The sequence below is a fragment of the Pezoporus flaviventris genome, unplaced genomic scaffold, assembly GCF_033815535.1.
Source record: "Pezoporus flaviventris isolate CSIRO_AGI_PZ_B2104156 unplaced genomic scaffold, CSIRO_AGI_Pfla_v1 ptg000007l, whole genome shotgun sequence".
NCBI classification, from domain to species: Eukaryota; Metazoa; Chordata; class Aves; order Psittaciformes; family Psittacidae; genus Pezoporus; species Pezoporus flaviventris.
Genome location: NW_026892555.1, coordinates 38754622 through 38768703, shown reverse-complemented (window position 1 = coordinate 38768703; position 14082 = coordinate 38754622).

Genomic DNA, 14082 nt, shown 5'->3' with positions numbered 1-14082 from the left:
GTTGGAATCAGTTATTTACTATTTGTGTTTTTGTAGCAATTTTACTTTAGGAAGTGCATGAGATTCTCAGGACTGTACAAAGAGTTGATTTTACGTTCTACTTTTACACAAACATTCTGCTAACAGCTTGCCTAGAGGGAGGCATTAAGAAAAGTTAAGGTAATCTGACTAAAGTAGTGAAATTAAAGCACCTCGGATAAAAGCTCCCTTTTCAAAACAACCACCGTCACTCCCCCCAAAAACCACACAAAACGAACAAAAACTGTACCGCATTGTGGCTGAATCCTTCTATTAAAATTATCTTCACTGTAATTGTTTCCTGGGTAAAAATCAAAACCAAGTTTCCTTTCTGAAGGTTTGTGGGATTTTGTAATCACTTTTCAAACTCTGTACGAACTTGCAGGAAGCAATCAAGTGATGAGAGATTTGCCTCACTCCAGCTGAGTGAAAAATTGCATCAGCAGAGCAATCTTTCCTAATTGAAGAAAAAGATGAGCAGTTGGTCAAGCAGCAATGAAAAGGAAGACATCGCAAACTCAAAGTGTTAATTCCAAAGTAACAGATGTATTTCTGACTCCATAGAAAGTGGGGAGAAGGGAAAGGCATCCAAAGGGAGCAATCCTGGCAATTTGAAAACTGTGACAGAAAAGGAGTGAAAGTTAAAAGGTGGTTACTACTCCTGTTTGTGCCAGGAAGCTGCCCATCCTCACACGCACAAAGCGGGCACGTGTTGAATGAAATTATAACGAAAGAGCAAGGACAAGTTGCAGGATGTCAATGAGACAGGACTTTCTTCTCACAGAGGACTGGCCTCTGGCAGAGCAACTATAAAGTAAGTTCCAGCTTTTCTGCAGGCTATGTCAAACAATAAAAAAGAAGTAATGAAGAATGAGAGGAACCTGATAATATCTCCTGTCATTTCAGCCCGGTGCCCAAGCAGGAAACACAGTCACAGCTGGGCTTCTAGGTGGACCAGGCATCTGGGATACTACTACAGTTAGGATTTTTAATAAAATAAAAAGTGGGTGTTGATCGCTACAGAAGCCTCTGGTTGTCTTTCTGTCACAGTCATTATGACAGTATTTAGCACTTCTGGTATTAAAACTACACGTGTGCTCCTGGGGCCGTTTCCAATAGTAAACACTTGTATTATCAAGAGTTCTATTCTATACCCTAGCAGAGAAAAATAAGCTTTGGGATGGAGATACCTTGTCTTATTCTATCTCCTCCAGGAAAGTTAATAAGCTGAACATAAGTTTCTCTGGCTGAATAGGGCATATCTCCTGGCACAAAGATTCCTGTGATTCTTCTCTGAGCAAGAGAATAGAATAAGATTCATGAAGAATATGGATGACAAGTTTTCCCTTTTCTCTTCTAGCAGGCAGTCCTTATTTTGTGCACTTTTTTTCCTGAAATATGGAGAAATGGGCAAGATGCTGCTGACAGCAGCAGGCAAGTTGTAAGACCAGCTCAGTCTGGCTCACTTACAAGCTTACATGGGGAATTAAATGGACTGCCAGAAATTCCTGGAAGTAACTGGGGAGCTGGCAGAGGCAGGCTAGCCTTGCCAGGGTGCAGGTATAGATATGTGCACTGATGATGCAAGTGGCACACGCCCCATTGCTCTTCCCATAAAAGAGACAGTGGTGTCAATCACCCTGTCCTGCAGGAAAGCTAATTTTTGATGAACTTTGCATTGCCATGGATGAGCAGTTTCCACACCCAAAGGGAGCTGCTCCATCAGTGCTATAGTGTGGCCTGCCAAAGAGCTACACATCATCCTAGGAAATATCCTTGAGAGATGTGTGAACATGGGCTAAATGTATATGTTACAGCTGTGGAAAGAGACAGTTAATGGGACTAAAAAAGGTTAACTTAATATCCCTGAGGCTTACAGGTAAGCAACTAAGATGCCCACGGGTTTTCACTGAATGCTAGTGACAAATAACTCTTAAACTACTATGGAGATTACAGGAACAGATCCTGCTTCTTGCATCTGAGATAGAAGACCTCAATCCTGATCAGGTGCTCAGATGTATCACCGGCTCCTGTCCTGCATCCCGGCTGGGAGGAGAGCCCAGCTCAAGCCAGGAAGATGGATGGTTCAGCCCTGGGAGGCTCATGGGCTGGAATACAGTCTATCTGCTTTGCTGGCTCACTACTGCAGATGCTGCGTTCTAACTTCTATATTTCTTTTTTCTTTTAAGATTAATTTCTTGCTCTTTGGGCTCTCAAACCCCTCCAGAGTTTGTTGTGAGCCAGGAAGAAGTAACAAAGTAATTAAAGCCTTACCCAGATCACCATTTGGTCTTTTCGCATTAGCCCTCACCAGACAGCAAATTAAAAACCAGAAGTTTCAAAGACAGCTTTTGCTGCCTATTAGCAAACCCCTAAGCAGCACGCCTGAATCAGAGGACAGTGGCCTGCCATGTTAACATCTGTGCAAAAAACAATCCCTCCCACTCACTCCAGTGGGGACAGTTTTCCACATGAGATTTAATTTGGGCTGCAGCGCTGATTTTGTTATGTTTTTCTGAGAGCACATAGCAGTCCCTACAGAGGCAATGGGGTTATTATTAGCTTCCGTGTCTATACACTTGTAATTCTAAAAGAATATTAATCTGATGGCGTCAGTAAATGTGATGGGGTTAGTAGGACCTGATTTCCTAATTAAGTTTCTTTGTAGCAGACACCGCTTGAAACAACTAGCACAATTTTTATCTTTACTATTCACCCCTCTCGCCATGTGTGCATTTATAGTCTCTTCTTCTTCAAAAAAAGAGAAACAGCTCCACACAAGCACTTTGCAGCCCTCCAGACCATTAACATCCACAGTGATTGCCAATCTCTCTGAAGCATGCACAAGCAAACATGAGAAAGCAAAAGCAACAAGCTTGCACATATCTAGTACCCAATACTGTTACATCCCCTTATGCCTAAGCCACAAGAACTTTCAGGTTGCTCAGTACCTCAAAGATCCCTGCCCATGGCAGGGGAGCTGGAACTAGATGATTTTCCAACCCAAACCTTTCTATAATTCTATGATTTCTTTAAAAGAAGTTCTGCATGGAGACAGTTTTGTCTGGGTCCTCCGTAGGTGGCTGTTCCAGAAAATACTCGCCCAAAGGTCTGACTATGAAAACCATCATGCAATACCACAGTCACATTCACTAGCCTTTTCATGTGAATGACTTATACACATAAATGCTCCTTAGGTATTAATGATGCTTCTGTTCCACTGACATTAAACTTCTGCGTTCCTCGTAAGACATTTCAGTGAAAAGTCACCTGCTTGACAGTTAATTAGTACCTTCTAAAATAACATTCTTCTTTTTAAGTCATAATGCTGACATGCCAGCAGAAGGTTAGGGAAGTTTTTCTGAAGCCAAGCAGTATATTACAATCCAAAAGCAGAACCAAGCTGTGAGCTTGGTTCTTTTCTATCTGGAAACTGCTTTTCCAGGTAGTTTATCCTCATTCATAACAAATAGTTATGAATGGTTTTTAAGGTTTGAAAATGGCTTTTAAGGTTTGAAATACAGAAAAGCAAACATTTTATTTTCATTCTTTAACTATAAAAATGAAAACGTTGGTGATGGAAAAGGTTCGGGATTTCAGTTTCTACTGACAAGGCTTTAATTCCATCGGAAAGTAGGAGCTGTTGCTTGCACCACCACGAATTTACAATGATACTCTACTTCCCCTCTGTGGCAGAGTTTGATAGCTCACCAGTCACGCAGCAATATAGCAAGGAACAGAGGTTTGTGCTTCCACTTATTATAGAATTTTAATGAGGAAAAGAAATTAGGAATGGTTATCAAGAACAGGTTCAATGGCATTCATCATTTCACTAGTCATTCATTTTTATTCACACCTTCCACCCATTTCAAAACTATTTCTGTCACCATACACTGCACTTCAAGGCAGGTTTTTAAAATCTTCCTCTTACTGTACTACCAGACTTCAGGCTTGCAGCAATGTGGAAGAGGAAGAATGGTGAAGAGGAGGGTTTGCACCGTACATAAAGGTCTTCAGCACCCACTGGGTTGCACCCAGGCACATGTGGACCTAAAAGGGGCATCACAGTCATTGTGGATGGGGCTTGTTGAATTGGGCAATGCCGTACATGTATGCCACTGCTGCAGAGCGCAATCAGGTACAACCCTATGACAGCCTGCTTTAAGTTGAAAACAAAGGGAGGCTGTCCCACAGAGCCTCTTCTAGGATCTGCACTTAAGTGTTTAATACGATGTCCATCCAGGTGTGCAATTTTTTTCTCGTAAAAGGAAACCAGATCCCAAGATTCCAAGTCAATGTATTCCAGCTGCAGAGAGCCACAGTTAAATCATTCAAACAACTAACTCTTCTGTACAGGGAGAACCCACAAAGAGAAGGCAGAATAAAACACAACTCCAAACATATACATTGGAAACCACTGTCTGCTTATTTTCTGTTGTTGTTAGAAGACAGCATTAAATTTAGGCAATTCAGTGATGTATTTGTATAACCTCTGTTTATTTATTTTATATGTATAAAATGGTATTTTAATCTCATTGTTTGTTTTTTTTCTGACTCTGACTGCAATTCTTTTGGGGGACAGATTCTTTATCATTTATTAAATTAAATTTCCCTTATTAATCTGAAAGTATTTTAAGTCTCCAGACAATGCATATGACCATAGTCTAAACATTAACTATTCCTGTATCTCTGAAAACATAATATATTGGTATTTTAAATCACTGAAGTCAATTAAAAATGGAGCTGTATCAGTTTAAAAACTGTTGACCTGTGAATATCTGAAGTTTTATTGCCTTTATCACAGTGAGAGTGATTTTATATTGATAGTGGTTTTGTCTCTCAATAGACAATTTCTTAACGTCTTACTCTTGTACATCTTCCATTTTCACTTTGTCTTAGCTGCACTAGACACAGTATTTACATACAATACAGGATGTGCTGTTTCAGCTGTCATTGCTCACAATTTTCCTTTCTTGCTTAAGTCCCAATTTGGGCAGAGATCCAAGGTGGATGGAGAAGAATGTGAATCCTGAACAGGTGGAGCAATTTCCTGATAACCCAGAAGGGGCCAGTCAGAGGTTTGCACTGCCACTGCAACAGATGAAGTGTCTTTTTCTGACAAAATGTGGGCACCCTGACTGTGGCAGAGTTGGGAGAGATGAATAGGAAAATACTATTTGTACTAGGTAGCAAATGTGCTCAAAGTCACAAAGTAGAGCAGGAATTTGAATCCCTAGAATTGCAAACCACTGCATCCATGTTTTGGTTTCTCTATGAAAGTCAGAACGCAATGTTTCAACAGTACCCAGGTTCATACCAATGTTACAGCTGAAGCTGAGAGACAGGCAGTCCAAGCTCCTTTTTCTGATCCTTTGACACCAATGACAGATCAACATCCAAAACTGGAAACAACAGAATAACATCTTCAAGGGACATATAGCCATCCTGGGATTTTTCAAGAGCAGTACTGTGTGAGGGTTACAAAAGCCTCCTCCCACAAGCATCCTCCATAAATCTTTTTATGAGTCTAGTTATGAAGCTATAAAGATGATCTATGGTTGTTCCCTAATTGTTAGTATATTGAACTATTCTGTCTAGCAATACGAAGGTGAAACAATTTCTAAGACTGACATAACATAGGTGCCAGAAGAGCTATGGATTTCTTCTTCACTCCATTGGAAACAGAAAGAGGATATGATGGTCCAATTGCATTTCAGGAGCCATGGGCACAAAGCAACAGGGGGTCACAGTCACACAGGCAATTTTGTCCAAGCAAGAGCAATTCAGCAGCTGCCTCCTGCATCCTCTTTCCAAGTGGCTGCCCAGCCCTGACCTGAAACATTTCCCTATTCTTTGTCAGGTGAGTTGTTGTGTTGCCTTAGAGAGCTTAAACAGATCTGCACAGGGTCAGGTGAGTGCTCGAGGCAGCAAGAAGGGCAGGGCAGCGGCAGCAGCAGCAGCAGATTGGTCCGGTCTGCTGCAGCAGAGCAGTGCCTAATGCCAAGGCTAGGATAAGGGATAGAGGGAAGGAGATGTAGCAAGTGAAAGGAAAAGGAGAGGTCTGAAGCCATCCTTTCTTCTAAGCATAGGTAGGAGTTGACCTGAAGCCTTTGGGGCTTTTTAGAGTATTTCTGAGGGCATTTTCCTGAAGATTTTCTCTGTTACACCTGCCTCATAGAAACGGAGAGAGAATAAACAAAGCAAATACCTCAATGAAAGTTAGCCTCTTAAGTGCAGGGATAAACCACATTTTCCTTTGTAAGCCTGTACCTGAACTGGAGCTATTCTGCTGGGGACATATGTTCTAAATAACACAAAAAGGAACTCTTTAAGCTTAATTTCACATGTTTACAAAATTCTGGGAGGAAGGGATTGCTAAAGCTCACTAGTCCAACATCCTAGGAGGTTGCTCAACCACAACTGCCACCAGCTCTAGTTATTGCTCATGGCCTTGTCTAGACAGATCTTGAAACCTTTCAAGTCTAGAGACTCCACAACCTCTCCCAACACACACTAACCTCATAGTGAAGAAGTTTTTGCGAATGCCCTTTGTTGCAATATCTGCCATTGCCAAGAGTGTAACCCTGATATCTTTGTAGCTATGCCTCAAGCTGCCGTAAAACTGCTTCTCAGCCTTCCCTTCTCCATGCCAAATGAGCCCACCCTGCTCCTCAAAATTCCCTGGTACATTTTGTACTGCAGGACCCTGACCTTCTTAGCAGTCTCCTGCTGGAGACTGTCCAGTGTCTCCACAGCTCTCTTGCAGGAATGTGGGGGCCTATCCCAGGCAAAGTGTTTGGGTATGGTCTCACTGTCACCAAGGACAGTAATGATTTCTCTTGATCTACTGGCCATGACACACTGGGCATGTGCTTTGTCTTTTTTTTGCAATGAGACACTGCTACTGCCTCTTAATATGGTGTCCACTACTAGCTTACTTTCCTATTAAAAGGGTCACTCCTTCACCTCACAAGAAAAAAAAAAGGACTGGAGCATCATTTTTGTGGCACTACTCTTTAGCACTTAACTGAGACAGTGTGATGCCTTAACACTCTCAGAAAGAGTAAATTGCAACAGTAAAAATGTAGGTAAAGCTTAACCTCATTGCCAGGACACAGCAATGAGCTTAGCAAGATCAGCACAGGTAAAAATTCATGCTCATTTTTAAAGTTGCCATTACACTGTGCTCTAAAAGGAATTTCTAAATTTAATTCAAAATTTTCTACATCAAAATGCAGGCAGGCGAGAACCCATCTCTTTCTGAGCACACAGCCCATGCCAATCCCAGACACCAAGCATATGCCTGCAAAGAGGAAGAGCTGCTAATTCCTTGCGATTTAGCCCTTTCAGTAAAAAGTGGAGGACATGCTGTACTTCTAGATGAATGCACTCCTGCCTCTGCTTCTACTCTCTATAGCACAGGGGTAAGGAACTGAGACTGTTCAAGTTCACCTACCATCAGCCCAGTGCTTCCCCACCTAATCATCTCCCAGCAAAAATTTCTGCTTGCTTGGATGCAGGCATGGATCATGAACTTAGAATAAGAGAAGAAGCAGCAATTTGGAAAGGTTTTGATTTTTACCTCAGATGTAAATCATGTAATGCCTCGCAACAAGACAGAAATTGAAAACAGATTTTGTCTTCAAATTTACTTTCACCGTCATAGAAATTATTCCATGGACTTGTTCTCTTTTTATGTGCAAAGCATTTGCAATCCCCAAGGAATGTAAGAGAAAATAGAAAAGCAGCATTATTTCTGACAGCTTTATTGACAAAAATGCTCATAAATATACCCACTCTACTATCCACACAAAGAAGGGAAACTCAAAATTCACTCTTACCAAAACCACAGTCATAGCTCTCAGACAAAATCTGGAACTTTATGATTTAGTGTTCCTTTAAATTCCCATCCTGAATTGTCTTTTGAGAGACTCCTGTGGGCATTTACTCTGGCAGGGTTTTCAAAGGGCTCAAGTATCTGCAGTTCTCAATAAAGACTCACAAAGCCTTCCACTATAGCAATCAGCTGAATGTCACAGTTTAGATTTATATCAGACCCCATCATAAAATACTCTGGGGAGTCTCCAAGACATGAAAAAATCCTGAGACAAAACTACATAAACAGCAGGGGTTTCCAATTAGGTGAATAAGGAGGAAATAGCGTCTGAGCCCAACTTATGTCCTTACATGGAGGATGACCTGAATTTCCACCTAATCCAATGCAGTTATGGTCTTTGGCTAGTGCTTAAGTTTTGCTTATTATTTTTTAGGGAAAATAGTTGTACTGAGGTAGTAGGAAATGGATATAATCCATCATCTAAAGTGCCTCAGATATTGCATCCGTTCCTGAATTAAGTGCACCATAACGATGACATAGAAGCTGAAGTCTCTCTGTCCTTACTGTCTGGCAGAAGATCAACCAACACCAAGATACGAATTCTCTAAATTTTTAATTATTTATTGGCAAGGCAGCCATTTAAAGGATTACTGCCACTTAAACCAAGAAGCAGACAATTGCATTGACCTCAGGTAGTCCTTTGCCATTTTTATTCCACACGTCTTGAAGGCAGAGACATTAAGAAAAGGCACAGAGTATGATATTTGTAATATTGTTCAGATCTTTGCCTTTGAAACAGTAAAGCAAGCCCCCAGCCCCTTGGCAACTGAAAAAGGGAAGACATGGAAATAGTCTGTTATTGTCAAGAATTTTAATATTTAATACAGTGAAATATGTTTTCCGTGAAGAGAACATTTCTGGAGTTGCTGTGAAGACCGCACTGCTGATCCTGGAAATCTTTCTTTTATATCGTTTGTCCCATTTTTCTTATAGGGTCAATCACAAACTAGGGCAGGGCTTACAAATATGCCCTCCAACACTGAAAACACCCTTGAAACATTAATTGTTCATTATTATTTCAAGCAAACTCCCTTTGCTTTGTCTATTATATATTCACAACATGATGCTGAAATATTGAAGCATATAAGAATGAACTTTGTGTTTTAAATGTCTGCTTTAACGGTTGTCAGTTCAAGTTAAAAATTCCCAGACTGAACCAAAACCTAAGTAGCTTGGCTATGAAATTTTTCCACTTTAGTTTAAAAGTCAGTTTTATGAAATACTGCTGATAGACATTTTCTTCTTCACTGTGAATGTGTCATCATCATGATATGAGATTTGCAGTCTAAATATTTGATTTGAGTCATCTATGATAGAGTAACTACATCAGTGGACAAAAAAAGGGCTGTGGATGTTATCTACCTGGACTTACGGAATGCATTTGATACGGTCTCCAACAACATCTTGGAAATAGATTGATTTCATGGATGGACTATTTGGCAAATGATGAATTGGTTGGATGGTCACATCCAGAGGGTAGTCATCAGTGGCTCAATGGGAGGAAGGTCAGTGATGAGCGGTGTCCCTCAGGGGGTCCATACAAGGACCAGTAAAGTTTAATATCTTCATCAATGACATAGTGGGATTGAGTGCACCCTCAGCAAGTTTGCAGATGACACAAAGCTGAGCTGTGTGGTTGACATACCTGAGGGATGGGATGTCATCCAAAGGGATCTGAAGAAGGGTGAGTAGGTCCATATGAACCTCATGAGCTTCAACAAGGCCAATAGTGAACGTCATGAGCTTCAACAAGTCCTGCACCTGGGTCTGAGCAACCCCCCCTATATTGATACAGGCTAGGGCTAAAGGAATTGGAAGCAGCTGTGCACAGAAGGACTTGGTGTGGTAGCAGATTGAAAACTGGATTATTCATGTACTTTTTCCCCCTCAACTGCAATTTTAATAAGAAGTCTGAGTCTCGGCTGGGGAGTTTCAAGAATAGGTAGGAATGATTCTTATTTTCCTTTTCAAGTGACTCAGCAGATGGGGACCGAGGAAAATTGTTCCTTTCTTTCCAACAGAAATGATGCCAAATGGGAAGCAGCAGCAGGCATCATCTCACCAGGCTTCTCACTGGGGAGAAAATTTCTGCAGACCTTTATTTGCCCTAATGCAGTTTCTGCAGGTAAAAGTGTCAGACAAGGAAACAGAAACCCAGAGAGTGCTACTCTCAGTAAGGATTTTTCTCTGCTGACTCCAATTAGCCCACAGAATGATGAACCGTCACCCCCAGCGTGCCCCTGCAGTTAGAAGACAGACACACAGAGAAGCTCAGATTAGTCCTGTTTCAGTCAGCACTGCAGAAAACGCCTGTGATGAACATGGACCAAGAACAATGCAGTGATTCAAAGGCTTCCAAACAAAAAGAAAATGCATTATTTTTTTCTTTTTATTATTTTAATATTAGCTTTCTTTTTTTAATTCCCTTTCATCTCCCAAAGTAGCTAAGGAACTTAGTTTTCATATTAAGTATTGTACTTATATATGCAGCTATATATAATTAACAGGAGTTACTTGCACACACAACTGACAACTCTGAAATTAGCATCGCATTAGGAGACAGATGTAAACCCATGAAAGTCCCAATCTGTTTTCTTCACTGTCAGCTCTCTGTTTAAAATTAGCATGCCTATTTTCTTCCAGCTCTTTTATCTGGTGGTGTTGTTAGACCTTCTGGTATCTGTACCATACCTCTGGCAGGCAAAGACCCATTTATGTTAGCTTCCACCATGGTAGTGCAATCTCTGCAGTTGGAGAGTGAAGTCTGGGTTGTAGCAAATGGATGTTCTTCAAAACTCCCCTCTTTCATCTTGCCTCAGTGAGAGTCTGCAGAGGCAGAGAGCAGCACACATTGCTTTGTCTGTGCAGCTGAAGCGTGGGGACATGGACCTTTTCCACAGGCAGGAAGGTGACAGTCCTAAAAGTCTATATGATGTGAATAAAAGGCAATGCAAAGAAAGCAGTAATATTATATTTTGATGTTGTTAATGCCTTACCGGAAGACAATTGTGGAGAGAAGCACCACAAGCTTTCTGGAAAAGGCTGAAAGAGAAAATGACTTTTTTTCTTTTCCTCCATGTGAGAAATGAACACAGAGCACAAAATGCCAGTGACAGATGTACCAAAAAACCCTCAAACAGCTTTTTCATCTGTTAAACTAAACTGATAAAAATTGTCTGTTGGGGAACACCTAGATTTTAAGAAAAAAGGGGAGGGGCCTTTATAGAGGGTTATCAAGTCATGCTTATGGTAGGTGAGAATGAAGATATTATTTCCATGAGACTGTAATGTAATTGTTGTCGAGCTGAGGGAAGTGGAGGAGTCACTCTTCTAATAGTATCAGACATGAGCAATTAAAGAGGCAGGAGGAGAGGTTATGTACCCAAGAGCACACAAGACTTAGATGTACAGTTGTCACAACTGACCTTGTTTTAACCACTTACAGAAGCAAAACTTCTTAGGAAATGAGAATGAACATTAGACATCTTCATGGGAAGTTCACACTGCGACTTTCAAGCTCTAGTTACAGACGTCTGTGAATGCGTGGGATAAGTTTTAAGGATCCTGAAAAGAGCTACTTAACAGAAAGTATATTACCAGTACCTTAAAAGCACTGTACAAATTGTGCATTCGTACTGCAATATTAAATCAAATTAAAAATACAAGAGAAAATGTGCATTAGAAATAGCAAGTAGCTGTCAAATTGTACCACAGCAATTCAGTACAGTCCTCTGGATCTGACTCTAGAATGTTGTGGGTGCCCGCCTGAGTAAAAACATGACACAACTGAGAAAGGTCAAAAGGATTAAATGGGCGTGCACATTCAAAATATTTCTGGCTCTGCAGGGCATCCATGAAAGACAGAGCCCTCTACTGGACTCTGTTGTGGCTTCCCCCCCCCCCCCCCCCGTCCAAGTCCTTCAGTATTAGAGATCCAAGCGTCAGTGCTGAAAGCTATTTTAGCATATGCATTTTCTTAGCCTAAACATATTAGGAAGGAGTGTAGTTTCGGTTCCAAAAGCCAACCTTACACCTGCACAAAACTATTTTGTAAAGAAGATCAGGATCGTACCAGAATAGCAAGCAGACCTGTGTCAGTACAGTCCTATAGTCCTGCAAATACAAAGACACCAGACCCACACAGCCTGGTTGGAGCCAAGATGACAGGAGCGCAAACTTGATGCATTCTGAACTGTACAGTAAATATATCCCTTTGGAAGAAAAATGGTTAGTTTTAAAATGTAAAAGCCAAACCTGTGTAGTTTCATGTCAGTCAATTGCCCTAACAGAATTACTCTAGATTAGCACAATGTTTATTGTGCTTTTCCTTTCAATCATACCGCTTAATTTGGCAGAAGTCCTGTAATTTGGAGTAATTTTACTAAAGATGTGTGACAAGTAAAGGGTCACCAAGTCTAGGCCCACAGCAGAGCTAATGGGCATTCACTCTAGTTCATCTGACCCAATTGCAAAGCACTGCCACAGCCCCCCCTCCCAGCTGCCTGACAAGCGCTTTCACCACTTCTGTACCCACTAGTGGTGCCAGGTTAAACTTTCATCCTCTGCAGTAGGAGTACACAGTTTGGGGATGAGAAATTGTCCTCTTTTGGCAGAAACTCCTGAATGCTTTTAAGCACTAGAGTTAAAAAGACCAAGTTAAAAACAGTACTGTGCAGTTACTCCAAAAGACAAAGTTTAATTATTGTAGCACTACAAGTGAACAGACATTTGGAGTGAAGAACCATGAGGCAGGATGCCTGTGTGCCAACAGATGAGAAGTCTACTAAGGACAGTCATTATTGTACTGAAAGAAACATACAAATGGTTCTTCGACATACGTGATTTGAACTGAACTGACAGAGGTTTTAATGATTTTAGCTTGCATTTATGAATAGCATATGGACAACATGACCATCTGAAAGATGGAAAAGAAAACAAGAACATATCAAACGGTGTATGTGACAAACTGATTCAACAAACAAAAGGGAGACACAAATTTGGTTTATGCTGTTGAGGGAACAACTAGACCCATGCTATGCTTTCCTCAGACAAGCCTGCCACCTGGGCTGTCCAGGTTGCCACAGAGCGTTATTACAGGCAGTTGGGGAAATGTTATGTCACCAATAAATGCAAATGTCCATTTTCACGCACACACGCTTTGCAAAATAGGAAGAATTCCTGCTCTTCTGTGTTGTTCCTACCCCAGAATGCTCTTCAGAGCATTATAACAGACACTTCTTGCTCCCAGTTACTGCCAAATACTCCACACTGATTGTCTGGTTAGATCACATACAATCAACAAGGGTTTTTAAATCATCCATGTAAGGCTCCTGTGGCATATATTGCCTGTGTCAATATAAGCCGAATATACTGTCCAGGATGATCCTGGATCCATAGCTCAACAGTCTGTACTATAGCATAATCATCAGCATATTTCTGGCCTAAGCAAACCAGCTCCATCTCAAACAATTTCCCAGGCACAGTTCAGTAGTCTGCACAATCCCAGGTCACCTAATGAGCAGCCTACATGCAGCGACTCTGTCCTGGAGTCTGAAGGTACTTAGTAGTATGTTCAATCAGTGTTAGTGCCAAAGCACAACTTTAGGCATGCTGAAGCATAGGTTTGTGAATAATGACTGGACTGTGCTGGCAGAGAGGCTGCCTGAGAATTCTGGTTCATAGTTGGGGAAAGACGGGAATCAGCAAAGCATCTGAAAGCCAGCATTGCCAGGATGACACACAATTCTGTTGCGCATCCAGTCTTGCTTATGCTGATAGAGGTGACAACAACCATATTTGAAGCAGCACCCAAAAGCAGCCCAAAATGTCATATTGATGTGGGACATTAAAGCATTTGTCAACTTATTCCAAGGTTTCACTTAAGAAGAGTGGCACACTATTAGAAAAAGAGCAAGTAATGGTAGAGTTACTACTGTAGTACTACCATTCTCATGGAAGAAAGCCCCTCTTGCAGAATGAAGTAACATAATTAAGGAAGAGTCTTGGAGACAGTACTAGAAGGACAACTTCTTCAGATCCAAGGAACAGTACTATATAGGAGATCTCTAAGCACTCAGTTTCCACCACACAAGTCCACCAACTTTCACAATAGAACACACATATGAAAACAAAACCAGTGAAGATCTTCACTTTTACCATGAACTTGG